Source organism: Alligator mississippiensis, chromosome 4, assembly GCF_030867095.1.
Source record: "Alligator mississippiensis isolate rAllMis1 chromosome 4, rAllMis1, whole genome shotgun sequence".
NCBI lineage: Eukaryota > Metazoa > Chordata > Crocodylia > Alligatoridae > Alligator > Alligator mississippiensis.
The window spans coordinates 16,764,045-16,782,881 of record NC_081827.1 but is presented as its reverse complement, the minus strand read 5'-3'; the positions used below and the strand labels follow the sequence as shown (position 1 = coordinate 16,782,881).

Here is an 18,837-nt window from a genome sequence, read left to right as displayed (position 1 = left end):
GTGTTTGTCCAATTTCTCCTTTAACTACAGATGATACATAAAAAAAAAAACCACAACCCCCCCCCCCACCCCCAGGACAGGCTTTGAAAGTAGACTTTGATAGAGTGCACAGCCGTCCAAACAGTCTCTAGCATATGCACAGTAACAAAGTAAATGCAGGTCCATTCCTCTAAGTTTTCTCCTAGGAGACTAGCCTTCAATGACAACTTGTCATTCTCAGAACTCATGAGAATTCTTTAAATTGTAACTTTAAATATAAACCAAAGCAAAACACATGGATGCTAACAGTTATAATTTTGGAGGATCGTTTTGGTTCAATAACCATCATGAGAGCCGAGGTATTCCTAATCATTTCCTCTGCCTCTCAGTGACAACCCAACACATCCAACTCAGAGTCCAAATTCCTCCAGCTAAGGAGTCTATGCCATTCCAGCTACCAGGCATCAGGTTAATCATATCAATAATCATGCATTATGCATTCATTGTATTCCCTCCTCCTCCCCAAAAAACACACATACTACACTGTAACAAAAAATCAATGGGATTGCTCAGGGGACTAGAGATAAGCACTGACATACGCATTTCTACAGTTAAGGCCATAATATTATTTTAACATTTTCAAGTGCATTTGTTCTTGACTTTATTTTTGTGTTATGCTGGAGCAGGCAACATCTTTAATTCTCAAGGCCCTTGCTCTTTAGTAGAAAGCTTTGGTGGGAATGAGCACCAAGCTTGGCATCTAAAGCACTGCTGTTAAATCTGACAAAAATAGGAGGAGCTTTATGATATATTAACTCCATGATGGTAGCAAGCTGAAAGAACTCCATAAGGGGAGATGGTTGATTCAGCCTTTTCCTTGAATCTCAGGGAGGTTTATCAATAAGCAGCAACAGCTGGTCATTGTGAATAGCATCATCTCTGGGAGGTGATGGGGGGATTTTGGTAGTCTTTTTTTTTTTTTAACAGACATCAACAGAAACTGAAGCAGCACAAAGTATCTTTGTACAATTCTTATAAACACTGTACATCAGGACAAGCACTTCTAGTCACTCTTTATTTCCCATGTTGTCTGTGTCTGCTCTTGGTTAATATACTGAAGCACATGATTTAGAGATGGGGTTTTCAATAGCACCCAAGCAATTATGAAGGAATTGTGCTCCAAGGTCATTTAGTTGCTGTTGAAAAAACTACTGCAGATTTTTCTGGTATAATAATTTGATTCTGTTATCTGCTGCATTCAGAAATCCCTGCCCTGATTATTCAGCAGTCTCCCATGTGGGAAAGAATACAGCAAGTGAACATGGCAAAGCAAAGGCAGGAAAAACGGGGCACAGTGATAAAAAGGGTCTGGTTCCAGCTGTTCACTCAGGTTTATGTGAGGGCAATTGTGAGTGGTTCCAAGTAAGCAGAAATTTGCATGCAATTCATTTACATTCCTTGAAAAATGGCCTTTTCTGTCGTTGTAAAACTCCTACCTCCTCCGTTTTATGTTATACTATTTGTTTTAAAGAAAAAAAACACTGAAACCTTTGATTTTATTTTCATTAAAATATTTCGCAGGGATCAAGCAAAGCTATTTTATGAGCAGTTCTGCTATTTACATTATTACTCCTCCATCCACTTTTTTTTTTTTTAATGGTCCAGCTTAATTTAATTCATAATTCAAAACTAATCTAATCAAGTCTGGTCTAGTCTAATCTAATTTATCTAATTACTTTCCTATTAAGTAATTAGTTATGTTGAAGTTATCATTATGCTCAATCTATTCCTGGACTTTTAAAGTTTCAACAATATTCCTGATGGTATGGTGGGCAATTAAAACAAATGGCATACACAATCTCTCTTCCTTTCCTTGTCCTGTTAATCTCTCCCCCTTTTACCATCTGCTGGAATGGGAAATATATGTTAGGAATGCTATTTGCTTTCTCAAATTTGGAGAAATGTGATATTAGGAACTGTCATTCCCTATAATATACTTGATACAATTTCAAGTCATTATAACTGAGATTCTCTGTCATGGCAAAAATCTACAGGACATTAAAATGTTTCATTCAAAACTTGATTCCTTAACTGAACTTGGGACATCTGGTCACTTTACCATGGTCCACAGATTTAGCACAAGCAAAAGCACACATATGTTCTTTGTATTCCATTTAAACATATGTTGTTAGTAATATTGATCCAATCTGAATAACATTTTTTATTTAAAAGTCTTGGCTAATGACCCGCCCTGAATCTTCTATGTATTTTTTAAATCAAATTTCTCTCTTACCTCTGGGACCATGTGCCACCCAGGCAAAAAAAAACACAACATTAAATCATCATTGAACAATGTTCTTTCTGATATAATGCACATGAGAATCATAGATTAGCAGATTTCAATTGGAAACATAAAAGCTATATATGTATGTGTGCATATATGTGGATATATGTATTAGTATTTGGCATCAGAGATGACAGAGAAAATTACTTTCTTCTGCAAGATGTTGGTTGAAAAAAAACATGGTTCTTTTTGTTTGATAACTTAATTTTCAGTTAATAAATAAAAATCATAAGACCACAAGGAAAACTAAATGCAGAATTTGTAAGAGTTTCTATGAGCTTTTAAAACTTCCACATTCTTAACATCAGTGCACTTAATGTAATCAAATAAGGAACAACAGCATCAGTAAAACTGTGATTGAACTTACTTTTCTGGTCAGGCCTGAAAAAGACCTCTTACCCTGAACAAAGGAAAAAAAAAACAATGCCCCCCCCCCCCAAATTGGCTGAGTCTACTGAGAATATTTATAAATGTGCAACTTGTGAGAAAGGGCTACTGAAATGCAGCAAGTGCCTATCTCAAAATCACTAAGTGTCACTATAGTAAAGCTGGGATTAGAACAGATATAGTTTAGTTCTTGAGACCACGTTGCCTTTTACAATGGTGGCCCTGAATTAGCAAGCAACATGAGAACACATGTAACATTAGCTATGTGGATAATTCCACTGACGTCAATGAGAATATATAATTAAAGTTATACATATTTCAACGAACCTGCTTAATCAGGGCTTTTGTCAACTTCAGCCTTTGTTGTACTGTGCAATCTATTGATGAGCTCAGCAATCTTCTAAAGCATGGGAAATAGAGTGGTCGGAAACTGGATTTCAAATGTGTTCTAAAACAGAACAAAAATAGCCAAAATTTCAAAATTTCCCAGAGAACAAAAATTTTGTGCAAACAAGCCCCAATGTTTGGGATCGTTGAAGGGTTTTATAACAAGAATGGTAAGGCATTACTATAAATATTCAATGTGTTATACTCCACATAATGTTCAACAAAAAACCCCATGATTATGCTATGAGAGTTAATATTTCAATATAAATATAAGAAAAAAATCCAAATTATAAGGTCAAAATTAAATATTGAAAATATTAAACATTTCCTAATAATGCTGAAATAATCTGTTTCTACTTCTCCGTGTTGAAATTATGTCAAAATCAGCATGTGCTTGTGATAAAAATATACAAACCTGTTTCCTTGCATTTTTTACAGCCAACTTTAAATGCAGGTCTCCCAGGAAAACCAGTGATAACCCAGTGTGATCTAAGATTTCCCTCCAGGTATAACCAAAATAAATCAATGGTTATGGCAGAAAATCTGAAGATATTAGTTGCAACTATCTGAAGCTATAGATAGATAGTAGTGGTACATAATAATAAACCATACTAGAAGTAGACCCAGGTAAAAAATGGCAATACTGTTTTGTTGGAATCTGAAGATTTTAAAAATGTTTTCATTCTGGTTTTGACTACAAATTAAGGCAAAACAAAAAGTAATTTCAAAAGGAAAAACCAAAACTTTGCATTGTGATAATGTTCAAAGTGAAGTTGCAAGATTTTTGAAGCTTCCCCCCATTTTAGGAACAAACACTTTGGTAAAAATGACTCGATTTCAGGAAACAAAGGAACATTTTGATCTTTGATGACACTTCACTTTCTGAGAGAAAACTGTCCCACTGAAGTTTTTCCTGCCAGTTTGGTTAAAAGGATTAGCAATCTATTATTTCAAATACAACTCCTATTTTTTGGCATACAATATGCCCTCCAATAAGATATCACCTTCAAAAGGCAGAATGAAGAAAAAAAGACTTTCTCTTTGAAAATACTAGTAAGTATGGTATTTTTCCAGCCAAACTCCAAGCTGGGGGAGATGCAGGGGGCCCCCCTGTATGCTCCCCAGGAGACCCAGAAGTACTTCTGGTCCACTTCCAGGTTTGCCACCGAGCATGCAGGGGGCCTCCCCATGCTCCTGTGGGATGCTTCATCCACCCCAGAATCACAACATTCATGAGCCATGCTGGTACCTCGAGATATGTAGAAAAAACATTTAAAGCTGTGTCTATGGCCGAATCACAGATTCTCCGAATCAGCATTGAATCTTCAGATTTAGATTCAGCAGAACTGAATTGGGGACAGTGATTCAAATCAACGAATTGAGTCACTGTCCCCGATTTGGGCTGAACCCAAATCCAAATCAAATATGGAAAAATATCCACACACCCCTACCAGCCAGCCCTCTGCAGCACTGAGCCCAGTGGGAGTAGCCCTTGGCTGGCAGGCTGACCCTCAAGACCCACTGCCAGTCAGGGCTGCTCCAACCCAGCTCAACATGCCGTGGTCCTGGGCACATGTTCAAACAGCATGCCCAGCAAGCAATAAAGTCTGGAGCATTGTGCACCAGAGTTTATCGCTGCAAAGATGCGCACAGGCAGCTCAAGTAGGAGGGAGAAAAACATTGTGGCTGTCTTTTAACCCCCTAAATGCAGGACTTGCCAGGTGCTGTGGGCTGAGCCAAACTGCCTAGCTCTTCTTTTCTGAGGCTAAGCTGAGTGAGAAGCCAGCAATGCCTGCCAGGTCAGCTGAGGACCTAACCCTGAGCAGCAGCACCAGCAGAGTCAGTCAACTTCAGGGCCACCCATCTGTTTCAGTGCAGCCAAGACCTGGGTGTAAGGGAAGACACTTTTGCTGAGACAGTAGCAGCATCCCTTCTACAGCGTAAGCCTCTCATAGGTAAAATAATGTGTCCACAGACAGCACTTAGACATCCCCCTGTTCAGCTCATGCAGTTCTACATTCTTTTCTCCCTTGGTAGAAGCTTGTACCACAGAAGCTGCTATTACCATATTTTCCCAGTAAAAAAGCAGTTGATTTTTGTTAAAAAAGTTCATGCCATGAGAAACTATGGTGTATATTTATCATATACATGATTAATAGAGCAGGAGGGACACAGATTAAGTTCCTGCTACTGCAATCCTTTTCAACCCCTTCCAGCGTACAAACCTTGCTGAACTGAATGGTGGGAGATTCAGACAGAAACAAAGGGTCTTTATGCACAAATCCAATTGCAGAGTCATGACATATGTGGGGCTACAACTCTTTCATATAATAACTGTAGAATGACAACATATCACTTGTGAATGCCAAGAGATATTACAAAAATTAAAGAGGAATGGCTGAGTTTTACTAACTCCCTTCTTGCGTTTCATTCTCTCTATCTGGTTTAAGTAGAGATATAAAACAATGATTTTTCAGTCTGTTGGTGACCACCAAACTAAAGCATTAGTTTCAATGCTTAAAAGACTGTGCAGACTATAAGTTGAAACATGAGCTTTGGAAAGGTATTTCAATCTGTGAACTACTGAAGCCACAGGGAAGAAATTAGAAAATTTAGGAATCAAGAATAGGAAATCTCCTTTTCAGTAGAAAACAAGTTAAGGTGTAAAGAACTTTCATGATGAAATGGGCCAGAAACCTCACTTCTATAACTACTGTAGTAAAACCCCCAGGGTTTTCTTCCTTTTTTTAAAAACTTAAAAATACATTCCCTCCCCTTCCCCAACCATTTATGATTTTCTCTCTGCCCTTTCTATCCCTTATAAGTAGTCATAGGTAAGCTACGTTCTTGTATACTATTATTGTAATAAGCCCCTTTTTATATTGTAAATAGTTTTCTGTTATGTTTGTATTGATTTTTACTGTTTTATATTGTATTATCTTGTATTCCTATAATTTTTGCATTAATTTTTATTGTTTTATATTAATATTGTATGATTTAGGCCTGTTTCTATAAAGTAATGTCAAGTTTCCATTTTGTATGTCAAGCCTCAATCTTGTGTCCCCTGCCTGGGTATAACCTATTGTATAGTATGTTGTAACTGTGACTCACGCCTAACCAATCTCATGTAAATTGGTTCCTGAATGAATGGGAATGAATGAGGGTGCTTGAGGCATAATGGTAGCAGGCCTCTACTGAGTGATCAAATCAACGACCAGACCATCAGCTCAACAACCGGACCATTGCCTTGCATTGACTCACCCAGGAACCACAGACCTCACCCAGGAACAGAGACAAAACCCAGCATTTTAAAGATAAAGAACCTACAGGAACCCAACATTTGGAAGACAAAGATCCTACAGAAACCAGCAACCCCACTATTGTGTCCCATCAGACAATGAGGACATCTGGATATGCACGTATGCATCTGAGCAGAACTGTCCTTGCCCAGATGTCCTTCCCACAGGAGACACAGGTAGCCCACTCCTATAAAAGGGGTGGTAGAGTGTGATCGCTTTGGGACCCTCTCTCCATCTGGACCAGCACTATACCACATCACCTATCCACCCAGAGGCCCTGCTGGCAGTCCCCTCTGGACAACACTTTACTGGAGAAGACCCTGACTGGCCATTGAGGATCAATTCACAGCCCAGGATAGGTAGCTAACACCTACCTTCCTTTCCCAAGCAAAGGACCTGGAATCTGTCCCCCCACACGTTGACTCCAATCCCTCCAGCAAGCCTTTCCTCTCCTGCTACCATAGTGTGTGTGTGTGTGTGTGTGTGTGTGTGTGTAAACCAATAATTTCATGGCACTGTATAGCGTGCTGCCTGATTAATAGAACTGTTATTTTGAAACCCTGAGTTGGGTTTTTGTCTTGTTGACCTCCGAGCCCTCCTCCTTGATTTCCCGGCTTTCTCCCTCGGTTCTTTCTGCCTTATTTCCAGCCCTGATCTCCCAGCTTTCTGCCCCTCCTTTCAGCCCTGATCTCACAGCTTTCTCTCAGTTTTCAGCACCGACCTTGCAGCTTTCTGCCCCTCCTTTTAGTCCCAATCTCTCAGCTTTCTGCCTCTCAGTTTCCAGCTCCGATCTCTCAGCTTTCTGCCCCTCCTTTCAGCCCCAATATCCCAGCTTTCTGCTCCTCTCTTTCCCGGCTGTCTCCTCTTTGCCACCAGGCTTTTCCCTCTTACTTCCACCCCAGCACCAGGTGACCCCAAACAACCCCGGGTCCTCAATTACCCTTAAGTAACATCAAGACCCAGTGACCCCAAGGAACCCCAAAGGCACCTTGACCTCAACTAACCCCAAGCACCAACTTACCCCAAACACCCCCTGGTGTTCACATACATCCACAGAATTGCATGTTTGCATATGCGTATGTGAACTCATAGTGGTGTTTGTGTAGTTTGTGTGTGTGTGTGTGTGTGTGTGTGTGTGTGTATAATTTTGTATCATGAACCCGAGTGTTGATCTGTTGTGTGTCAAGTGAACACTATGGTTATTTAAAATATATGGTTGAAATGTCCAATCGAGCCAAAGAGAATTAGGAATGTAATTCCCATTGGATTTCAGTATGACTGAACACTGACTGCTTTAGGTTCTTAGCAAAAATACTTGCCCCAGTTTTCCAAATGTTCCTTTACAACATAAGCCAGATCTTATTTCATGTGGAGAAAGTAGCTTTTTCCAACCAGTAAGTGCTGATGTGTAGGAGGTACACAGGGGTGCATGAGTCCCCCACAGTGACCAGTCAGTGACTGGGGGGAGGTCCCCCTGCAGCCAACTTTGCCGACCAAGGGCGGGGGGGCATGAACAATTGCATCACAATGCTCCCTGAAGTGGCCGCGGCGCTACATCCAGCACTCCCACTCCCTGGCTACCTGCCCCCACCGCCAATCACCTGAGTGAGGAATACAGCCTGTCAGGGGGTGTACCAGCTCTCTCAGGGGGTACACATGCACCCCTGTGTACCCCCTATGTATGCCCCCTCGACTAAGATGGCACCAGTTGCCCAAGCAACCAGTGAAAAAGACAAAGTTAGAAATGTATCCCTTAGCAGTGAGCAATACAGAGGAACTGAGATAACTTGTTCCAAAGACAGTCTGAAGATGAGGCCAAAAATGAATAAACTGATATTAATAAAAAAGTATAGAATATCGGTCTGGTAGATATTAATGCTAATAGAATATTTTTTCTATACTCAAAGCTGGGATGCCCTACGTCCCCACTGACCCATGCATTAATCCACTTATGCCCCTGTGGCTGGGAGCCCTGTAAACTGATTGGAGCTCTGAATTGGGGGGGGGGGGGTAGAAGTCTAGCTGACACAGGCTCCTAGCTGGGGGAGAGGGGGCACCACATATGCCTGCAGCCTGGAGCCTCATGAGCTGAGGGGACTCCCAGCCACAGGAGCTTGCTTCTTGTCAGTGCGGGAGGAGCCTGGGATCAGGCTCACCCTGCACTGGCAATATGGCATGATAAGATCTGATTTAGATTCCCACAATTATGCCCCCTGCTATGTATATGTGGCATGGCAAGAGGCATGATTGTGTGGATTGCATATTAGATCCCATTGTGCCTTTACTTGTACACATTGAGGGGCCCTCAGATGATATAGATGACCATTTTTGAAAATCTTATCAGATCACCCCTTTCAAAATTAAATCATATTAAACTTATTTAAATTGTGTGTTAAAAGTGATGTTTATATAGTAGGTTAAGAATCTTCTATCAAAATTTGAAGTAAATTGAACCTAAACTTTTTTTTTTTTAATCATATATTTAGTTAATTATTTTCATTTTCACATGCATCTGCACTTACTACTTTGGCTGGGGAAAAAAGTAGTTTCTGAGGTATTATGGCCTATCTAAAGCCAGGAAATATTGAAAATCTTGCCAAAAGTCTCTCTTTGAGAATTATCTTTGTATCACAATATTTCCAAAAAGATTTCAACATAATAGGCTCAGATATACTTCAGACAGCCGGCTGGAATGCCGGCACACACCAAGTTGAGGCCAGATTTCTGCTGATGTAAATCAGCATGTCTCTATTTATTAATTTCACTGAAGTCAGAGCTTTGCTCATTTATGCCAGTGGGGCTTATAGCCCCACAGCTATTTTTAAGGGTTTTTTTTTTTTAATTGTTGATCATCCTTTTATGGCTTCTGTTTTAATACTTTGTATAATGCTTCTTCCATTAGGGCCAATCCTTCTCATCTTACCCAGGTAGTCCCATGATGTCTGAAATTATTCTAAGCATGAATTTGCAAATTAATTGTCCTTCTGGTCACAGTTTCCTCAAGGCAAAAACTTGCGTATACTTTCCAGTAGGTCTATTTGTGGTTATTACTGTCATCTTTGTTGCTTCTCCTTCACTGATTGGTGTCTCAGAGATAACTCAATCACTAATAAAGTTTTAATTTAGACCAGGGTATCAATGGCCAGATCTACCCATGCGCTTTAGTGTAGAGTAGACTAATAATCTGCCAGGAGTCACTGTTTACACGAGATGGTATTAGGCCACAGTAAACTAATTTGCAATGGCAGGAGATGATACTGTCAGGGACAGTATCATCTTACAGTGGGGTAATTTACTGTGATTATTTGCATGACTAGACACTAACCGCAGCCATAAATTGCATCCAGTCAGTCCAGCCAGACTCCAGCTGGGGGCCAGACTCCTGCCTGCCACCTAGCCACCTGGCGCTGCACTTTCAGCACCTTCATGCCCCGACCAGTCCTGTTGCTGCCTGATGCCACCACCCAGAGCTTGGGAAGAACCCCCATGCCCTCTATCAGATAGGGCTTGCTCCACCTCAGCTCAGATTTGGCGGACATGTAGATGCTGCATCTGGGAATAGTTTACTCTGGCTCAAACTGCTACAGAGTTTATTGCTTCACATTAATTGCATGTGTAGATGCACCCAATGAGTCTAGGATGGTATGACCTTCCTCAGTATTTTACAGGTGCCAATCAAAGTGGCTTTCTGAACTCTTGGTCTTATAATTGAACCTATATCCAATTTACGTAAAACTGTTGTGACCCAGAGATACTAACAACAACCTTTTGACCATCTTCTTATTTTAAGCATGCAAAACAATATAAATTTGAAACGCATGTCTGCTGTAGAATTTCCAGACTGATATGTCAGCATGACATAGCAACCAGCAGTCTTTGCAATAGATTTTAGGTTTGGATTGTTGCAGAGTACAGATGACTTGGGTCAGAGTCATAATAGACTCTTCCCTTCCCCTTAGTCTCTCATGCAGAAAGCCATTCTTCAATAATATTATTGTTGAAAATTATTGTTATATGCTAAGCTAGGATATTTGAAGATTTTTTACTTAGCTTTTATTTTAGTAAGAGACTCAGTTTTTGGCTCAGGCTTTCCTTCTTGATCATGTTTAAGGCCATGTGTAGATGACATGAGGGACGTGTGTGTAAAGCAGGCTTTTGCACCACCTTAATGGTGTCAGTGTTTGCATGCTTTGGTGGCATATTGCGCAGTAATTCCAGATGCTGTAGGACATTTGGCAACATAATGTGCCTTAAATGACTTGGGGCACAGCAAACTAAAAGTCCTGTGAGGAGTTTTAGATTGCTACCCCTACAGCCGTGGAGCGAAACACTGGGCTCTGTGCAGCTCAGTGGCTCTGCAGAAAGCCCTGCAACAGCCCAGAAAGGCAGGCTGCACCCAAGAAAAGCAGCGAGCCTGATTTCCCTGCTCTCCCCCGCCCCCAGAGCCTGCCTGCCTGCCTGAGCTGTGCAGGAGCCCGGTGCTTCCCTCTACAGCTGCTGTGCCCCCCGAGATCACCCGAGCTGGGTGCCTGCGGGCGGGTGTCATCTGTGGTGGGGGCTGTCGCTGCTGTGGAGGGAAGCACCAACCCCCCTCCCACAGCCCAGAGACCGCTCCACCTGCTGGCAGCTCGCCATCCCATCCCTGCTGCCAGGGAGGCAGGTAAGTGCAAGGGTGTGTGCATGACATGGGGGTTTTAAGGGCCCTTCAATTTAGGGCCCCAGTTTCATTTACACACACGCTAAGTCCTTTCTTTTTGAAGTGGGCAGGGAACAGGGGGAAGGGAAGAGAAGAGTCTTAAAAATTACCAACTATTTGACTTTTTTTGCTCAAAGCTGAAAAAAATTACGAAGAATGCCTGGGGAAAACAAGAGAAAACAATTAACATTTTCTGCTGAAAATGTAAAAAAATATATATTCAACAGCATTTTCTATGAAACTGATATATGTGATACTGTTGTTTCTTCCTATCAGGCGGGGGCTTGCAGCAGCAGTTTAGTGAATGGGGTTGAAAAATGGGTAGGAACCTACCCAAATTAAGGAGGCAGGTGGCTGATTTCACAGGCAGATCATGCGGCTAGTTGCCATTTTTGCAGGCTTATCGTGACGGAGCTCCCCCACTCTGATTAGCTGAGGGGTCCTGATGGCTCCACCTCACATCGCTGATTGGTTGAGAGGGCTGTCCACCACGCAGCCACACCCCTTGCCACTGATTGGCTGAGAGGATAGTCCAATATTTGGCCCCACCTCTTGTTGCTGATTGGCAGAGAAGGGCAGGACTACATAACAGACAGTTCTCTCAGCTAATCAGCAGTGAGATGGGGATTGATGAGAGCCACCTCCAAGTAGTGATCCATGCTAATGTCTCTGACGGCCAAGAGCTCCCAAATCAACAAAAGCACCTAAGGGCATTTATACACATACTTTTTCCCTGTGATGTGCCAGAGGTCCACCACTGAGCTGAGGCAAGCTGCGCTGTGCTGAGTGCAGTTGTATAAGCGGTGAAATGTGTGCCAGTGTGCAGAACATGGTGGTGGTACACTTTTGAACTAAAGCACCTCCAAGGTATTTTAGTTCAAAAGCGTGCCACTGCCATTTTCTCAGTGCTGACGTGCATTTTGCTGCTTATACAACTGTAAGTGTTGCAGCGCCAGGCACTTTTCAAAGCGCCCAGTGCTATGGCGCTTCCATGTTTAAAAATGCCCAAAGTGCACAATGATAAAGATATGGACACCATTTTTGTCCTACAAAAGAAGCAGCAGTGAAATCCTCCCCTTTGGACCAGCACCCTTCTCCCCAGTGGTGTGTCCACTGGGGAGCCAGCATTTCTTTTTAGTGAAGCATTTTCATGGATTTTGCAGACATTGCCTAATTTCACAGACAATAACCAATTCTGCAATTTCCATGAAACCTGCACAATCACGAATTGAATAGGTCCCTAAAAATGCACAGAAACAAGGATAATTTCCTGTTAAGGCAGCTTCTGACCTGCATAGCTGCAATAATCTAAATCTGAAAGGCCTCGAAACCATAATAAGTTTGCATTTACTGAGTACTGTCTTGCAAATTAGCAAAACATACATGATACTCATTAACAGTCTCTGGATGGTACTGCAACATAGACAACCCATACATTTGGTTCTGCATAAAGCAAAGAGAAGCATGGAAAAGGAGATTGAAAAATGCTGCGTAGTCAATTACTTTAAAAGAAAAACATCGCGTGTTGGTCTTGGTCTAGTGAAAGCCACCTGGATTCATAATGATTTTAAATGAAGGCTTCTCTAACAGAACATAGCACTATAACTCAGACCTAAAATCTGTTTAAGGTTAGCACATTTGTGCATAAATTAGAATTCATTTAGGTCAACATATACATTTTCCCCCATGATTTCTTAACACATCCATTTGCCTCATATTGATGAGTGAATTACCATGGTGATCCACTTTGGTTAAAAAACTATTCACTGAACCTCTGAGCCTTTCTTAAGATGTTTTAAATTTAATTTTTATTAAGATTGGAATATGATCAATGATTAACAAAAGCAACACCGGTGATGATGATAATGATTGTGTTTGGTTGCCAGGGAACCAGGATCACCTTGCTAATTAAGTGAAGGTTATAAAAGAGAAGTTTTAATGAAAAAGACAAGTAAGCTATGACCTCTTTGTGTTAGGAACAGCCTATTATAAAGCTTCATAGTGACAGCATCCTGTTTCATTCACTGCCTTGTCTCTCCAAGTTCACATCCGCGTAACATTCGGTGACTTCCAAGCCGTGTGCTGGAGCTCCTCTCTCTGCTGGTGATTTTCAGACTTCCACCATTTGTGTTTTTACCTTCATTAGATCCTGCTCCCAATTAGCAGGACTTAGCCCTTAAGAGTGTCCTTTACTTTTCCTTATTTAAGGAAGGAAGAATAAAGCTAACGTTTTTATTTTTACCAACTGTCAGAAGAATTCTAGATATTCCTGTCCGGTCTTACAATTTATGGTCCAAGCAATTTTACCTTTAATTATTATTTTTTTAAATAATATCCTTACTCACCTTAAACAAAGATACGATAGCACATAGACTACTATACTTTTGTATCCCCCACAAAGATGGAAATTGCTGTGCTCTTTTTCTGAACGTATCGTCATGTTGTCAGAATAAACAAATTGCATTTGCTTTATCGTGTGCAGGGATTTCTTTATATTTTCCCCACGTAATAATATATTTTTAAAAATGTATGCCCCTTTAAAGCCATCTGGTTGCATGGAAATGCAAGGTCAACTTTGTTTCTGTTCCAAAATATATATTAAATATTTTTAAACTTTTAATTTGGGGAGTTACAAACGGTGACTAAAGCAGCGTGCCCGCATCTAGCTTTCTATAGCAAACAAACTCCAGGGCTCATTTCTTTGCAAAGCAGGTGTTTGCCAAAAAGGTGTTTTATTACTGTTTGAAACTTTACAATCATACATTTCAGGTTTGTGATCAACGTTTCTTATTCATCAAAGAGAAACAATGTTAAATCCTTTAAGGACTGCTGTAAAGCTGTGCATTTTTAAAATGTCCCTTAATAAAAGCCACAACATTGTTCCATATTTCAGAAAATATTTATTGTATGCCATTAACTGAAAACAAGGCTTTGGGAGCTGTGGGAAAGATGTCTGAGATCTGATCTAAAATTGTTTCACAAGCCCAGTGCAAGCCCAATGCTTTTAAATCATACCCAGTATCAATCAAAGCTTAGTATCAAGCTCATAAGGGCAAATCCTCAGCTGCGAGCAAGGATAGGCAAATTCAGCTTTCTTGAAACCGTGCCAATCTACACCAGCCAAGGACCACAAAGTGAAAGGATCTGAATATTGGTGACTTCATATATTATTGGACACATTCCATTGGTGCTAATGTTGGTATTATCTGTAATGTGATATAGCTGAGTGTTTCTTTCAGGCTTTTAACATCAGAGCTAGGAAAATATCTAGAAATGGTCTGTAGCTCAATAAATGAAATCAAGTGAAATGCCTGGAACATGAACACTGTAGAGCTTGGTGAGTAACAAAATGAGCAAGAGAACCATTGAAAATGAATGCAGTTTTTTAAAAATTTGCGAGCAGTTTTGCATACATTTGTAACTGTATCATGGGTTGAAGGAAATTTGTTTTTATTCCCTAAAGCCACAGGCTCTTGGTGACAGATGGCTATAGAAGAATGCCAGCTGTAATTTTTTATTTTATTATTTCTTTTTTAAAGCCCTGATGGTTATGGAGTAAGGTTTGAAAATATAAACCATAAAGGCTCAGCCATCATAAGGCAAATAAAAAGAATCTAAAATGTACTTTTTTCACAAGTTTCCATAATTTTTTACCCAGCTCCAGGGTTTGAAATGCTTTGGGGTCTGACACATGGTTTTTTTAAGTGCTTGGGGGGTCAGTAATGGGGATGAGACATTTGATCCTGCAAGTGGCTGAGTGCTTCTTCAAGGTCCAGAGGTACCCAGCATCTGGCACAATTAGAATATATGTGTAAGGTGATCCTACAAGAGCAAAACCAGTACTAATTTCCTAATGACTTCACTGTGGGTTAGATTTAACCACTGAATAATGAGACGCACAACTCGCTAGACACTTCTGAAAAATGTTGGTATTAATAAGTAACTGAATAAACCTAATAATAATAATAATAAGCATTGCATTAAAAAATGTGAAGTTTGAAGGAAACATAGAAAAGCATCATGTCTATCTTCTCCACTGAGGCAGGATAAATGCTCCTGACCCTGAAAGAGATGCTTGTCTACCCTGTTCTTAAACACCTCCTCTAAAAGAAATCCCCCAAATTCCTTAGCAAGCCTGTTCCAGGGATTCACTACTCTCCACTTAGCAAGTTCTTCCAAATTTTTAACCTACCTTTTATTCTTCTTGTCCTGCCCCACAGGGGACAACAAATGATCATCAACCTTTCTGTAATAACGCTTTACATATTATAAAATTGCAATCGTGGTCTGCCTTGCTACTCTGTTTTCTACACTAAATAAACTCAGTTTTTTCATCCTATATATCATGTTTCTAAACCTCTTATCATTCTCACTTGTCTCCTCAGGACTCTCTCTAATTTGTCTAAATCTTCCTTAAAATGGAGTGGGCATGCAATCCCAGTTAAGGACTCCACCACTGAGCAGATCTGTGTAATAGGCTCCTGGGCCTTACACTTGAAATGCATGCTAATATACACAACGAGACAGTACTTTGATGTCTGATGCTTAGTGTATGATCCAGCTACATGTGTCTACATGTAAGTGCATCTACACATACCAATTTAAGGTGCATTAAGGGTACACGCCTACACATGTGTGCCCTTCATGCACTTTAAAAATGGTGAGTTTATGTTCTTCGCACCTGAATTTGATACCTGCAAAAGCGTAATGAGTTTATGCAATTTTTCTAAATAACCATTCATGTCCCTTTTTAATGGTTTTGCATTTTAGCTTTTCTGTTTTTTCCCCTATGTGCTTGTGCGGGCCGAGCCCCAATCCCGCCCTCGTCGCCATGCGCGGCGGTGATTCCGATCCCATTCTGGCCGCCATGGGCAAGCCGGGGGCGAACCGGACCTGTCTCTGGTGCACACCGGCTGTGGCCGGCAGCCTGGGCACACGGGGTGGGAGAGAACCGCGGGGTGGTTTTGTGCACGTGAGTTAGAATTAGTTATGGAGGCATAATGGTTGATTGAAAAGATTGTTTATTTACACCCAAAGATGGTATTGGTGTAGGCTGGACAGGTTTCCAGGCACAGCTCCCGCTTGAACCCTCGTTGGAGGACTCTGACAAATCGATTACTCCCACGGAGTTTGCTAGGCTCCGTGGGTCCAGTTAAGTTGGGTTTGAAAGCTTCCCCGGAGTTATTCAGGCTCCGCGGGTCCGATAAGTTTTCCCCGGAGTTTGCTAGGCTCCACGGGGTCCGAAATTACAGGAAAAGGATACGTCTAGGATTGTGCTTGGCGACGGGGAGAGGCGAGAAGCGAAAGCTCCGTAGGCTCGGTTCTATTGCCTCTCTTGCCTGCTTGGGGGAGGCACGCCAGGTCCGTGAGGGTCCGCAGTGCTTGGAGATCTTCACACAGAATCTCTCTCTCTTCCTCCCTCCTCCAGCTTGGGCGGAAACTACCCACGCCTTTTGTACGGCTAGCAAGCCAATCGCTAGCCGCCACGTGTGCCTAAATTAGGAATCGGCCAATAACATGGCGCGGATCCTAATACAAATGGCGGGAACTTCTTTGCAACATGTATCACTACGGTGCAAGAAAGAGATGCACGCTGCAAAGAAGCCACAATTTAGCGGGAAATAATTTAGCGATGCCGAAGCACACACACAAACAAAAAATCACAACTTTGGGTTGTGACATCCCCCCTTGCTGAGAGCATAGCTAAATTATGCCATACTCTTCCAAGCAAGCTAAAATTTGTCATGATCGTCCAACGAGTAAACAAGCCATCAAACAAATACACAAACATAAAATTCGCTGTCCTGGGATCAAGTTACATAACAATCAAGAAATAATAACCAACATAAACACATAATCTGATTCATGACAAAAACTGCATGATCAGGGCTTCAGTGGGCGTTGTGATGAAGTGGTACGTCAGGCCCTCACTCCTTCCGGTGGTGTCATCCCTCTTAGGGCTTCCTCTCGTCACACGCTCTGAATTCCGGATCTGTAAACAGAAAACTCTCAAAACGGATTAATGATCTGATTCAACAAACTTAAACAATCTTAAATGATTCCTATGGCTTAATTAGACGAAATCGTCGAAGATTCATCATCTGGCTCCTCTAAATAATGGAAACCTAGCTCATAAGCTAACTGCCATTGGCCTGCATCCCCTAAAATCCAAAGCTGCCGCTTGTTAAGTCCGGAACGCTGTAGGAGAAATCCAAACATGTATCGCTCCTCTAGGGTTCTCGGTAGCAGTGGTGGAAGATCGGATCCACGTCGTCTGGTGCCTTGAGGCCTAGTCAGGTGTTGACAGTCCCGATCATAAGACAATCTTGGCTCCATCAGGATACGCAGTCTCGGCAACTGACAAAGAAGATTACTCACGGGTTGGTTTACCATTGGACTGAACAGAATTTGAAGAACAACAATGTTCTTTTGTCCGTAGATCTCGAGACAACTGTCTAGGCTGTGAGAGGTTAGTGGAACGGTTCCAGGATCTTGCAAGTGACGATGAGGCCATGGTCTTATTCGCTGGAGCGATGTCAATCCCAGCGCACATGCTCTCAGGTCCCAAGCACAATATGAGACACCAATCATTGCCAGCATACGATGCTCTGCGCTGACACATTCCGGCTGTCCTGCATGCCACACATGGGCTTTTTGACTAATCAGTCCTGCAACAAGCGCTGGCAGTGGAATAGGCCAGTGAGTATTACATGTTATCATGTCAATGTCGGTGACATGTCCTCTACTCCACGAAACTTGTCTGACTAAGAAGCTTGCTTCTTCTTGGTTCAGCAGGTCGGATCCAAGTTCAATGACTAAACGTCCTAACCATACAGCTAGAGTCTCTTCAGGTTGAATCTTTGATGCTCTACAGAAATCCTGCAATTCACTTCTGGTGCGAGCATAATAAGTAGTAGCAACTCTATTAGTCGTTGTTGTAGAACAAGCTGCTTCTTCGGGAGATGATGCTGTCATAGGCTGAACTGCTGCCGCTGGGGTTACTGCTGCTGTCGCTGCTTCAGGCAGGAGGGGAGGATGCTCTCCTCCGCTTGACTCTCTCCTTCGTCAGCAGGAAGGCGTGGTCGGCCGAGACACCGCTGCGTCGCTAGGCGAGGTTGCCGGTGATGATGCTGCATCGATGGGCGGAGTCGCTGACCAAACTCTTGCGGGTTCGTTAGAAGCTCCACCCTTCTTTTCCGGTTCTTCCATGCAGTCTCCCTCTTGCTCGGCGCCATCTTGGACTGGCGTTTCAGGGTCTTTTGTCTCCGCCGCTTTTTTGACCGATTGGATCGCCATCTGCAGCTGGGCTCTCAAACTTAAATTCCTCTGCATTAGATTCATTATAGTACGAATACTTGCACTACCTTCTCCCCCCTTGTCGTACCGCAAGGCCATTCTTTTGTCCGCGGGGCACTCCTCCGTTTCCAGATCTTCACAGAGCTCGGATAGAAGCTCGCGACCCCGTAATCTAGACATTACTATCCCTGGAGAGAACGGGCCGATGGGCTCCGGTTCTTCACTCTCCCGAGCATATCATAGGCATCGGGCACACTCCCGGGTGAAAGTCGGGTTAATTTCGCCCGCTGGGTTGGGTTTGGCAAGGGACACAGTATCGAGGGGCCTAAACAGGACCCGCTTATCTCTCATTATACACCCAAACGCCGCAGGGAGCAAGTACACTTCCCTTTCTTTCGGGGTTCCATCTTCGGAGATTCCCTCTTCTCCCTTTAGCAACAAACGGCCGC

The 18,837-nt window shown here is 42.2% G+C and overlaps 1 long non-coding RNA gene across 1 annotated transcript in view; it reads right to left on the bottom strand.

The window, feature by feature from the left end:
* LOC109283166 (uncharacterized) overlaps positions 1–18,837 on the bottom strand; it is a 197,242-nt gene that overhangs the window by 18,363 nt on the left and 160,042 nt on the right. The window contains exon 3 of the long non-coding RNA XR_002090247.2: positions 3,038–3,158. This is a non-coding gene — a long non-coding RNA (uncharacterized LOC109283166). The remainder of the gene's footprint in view (positions 1–3,037; positions 3,159–18,837) is intronic.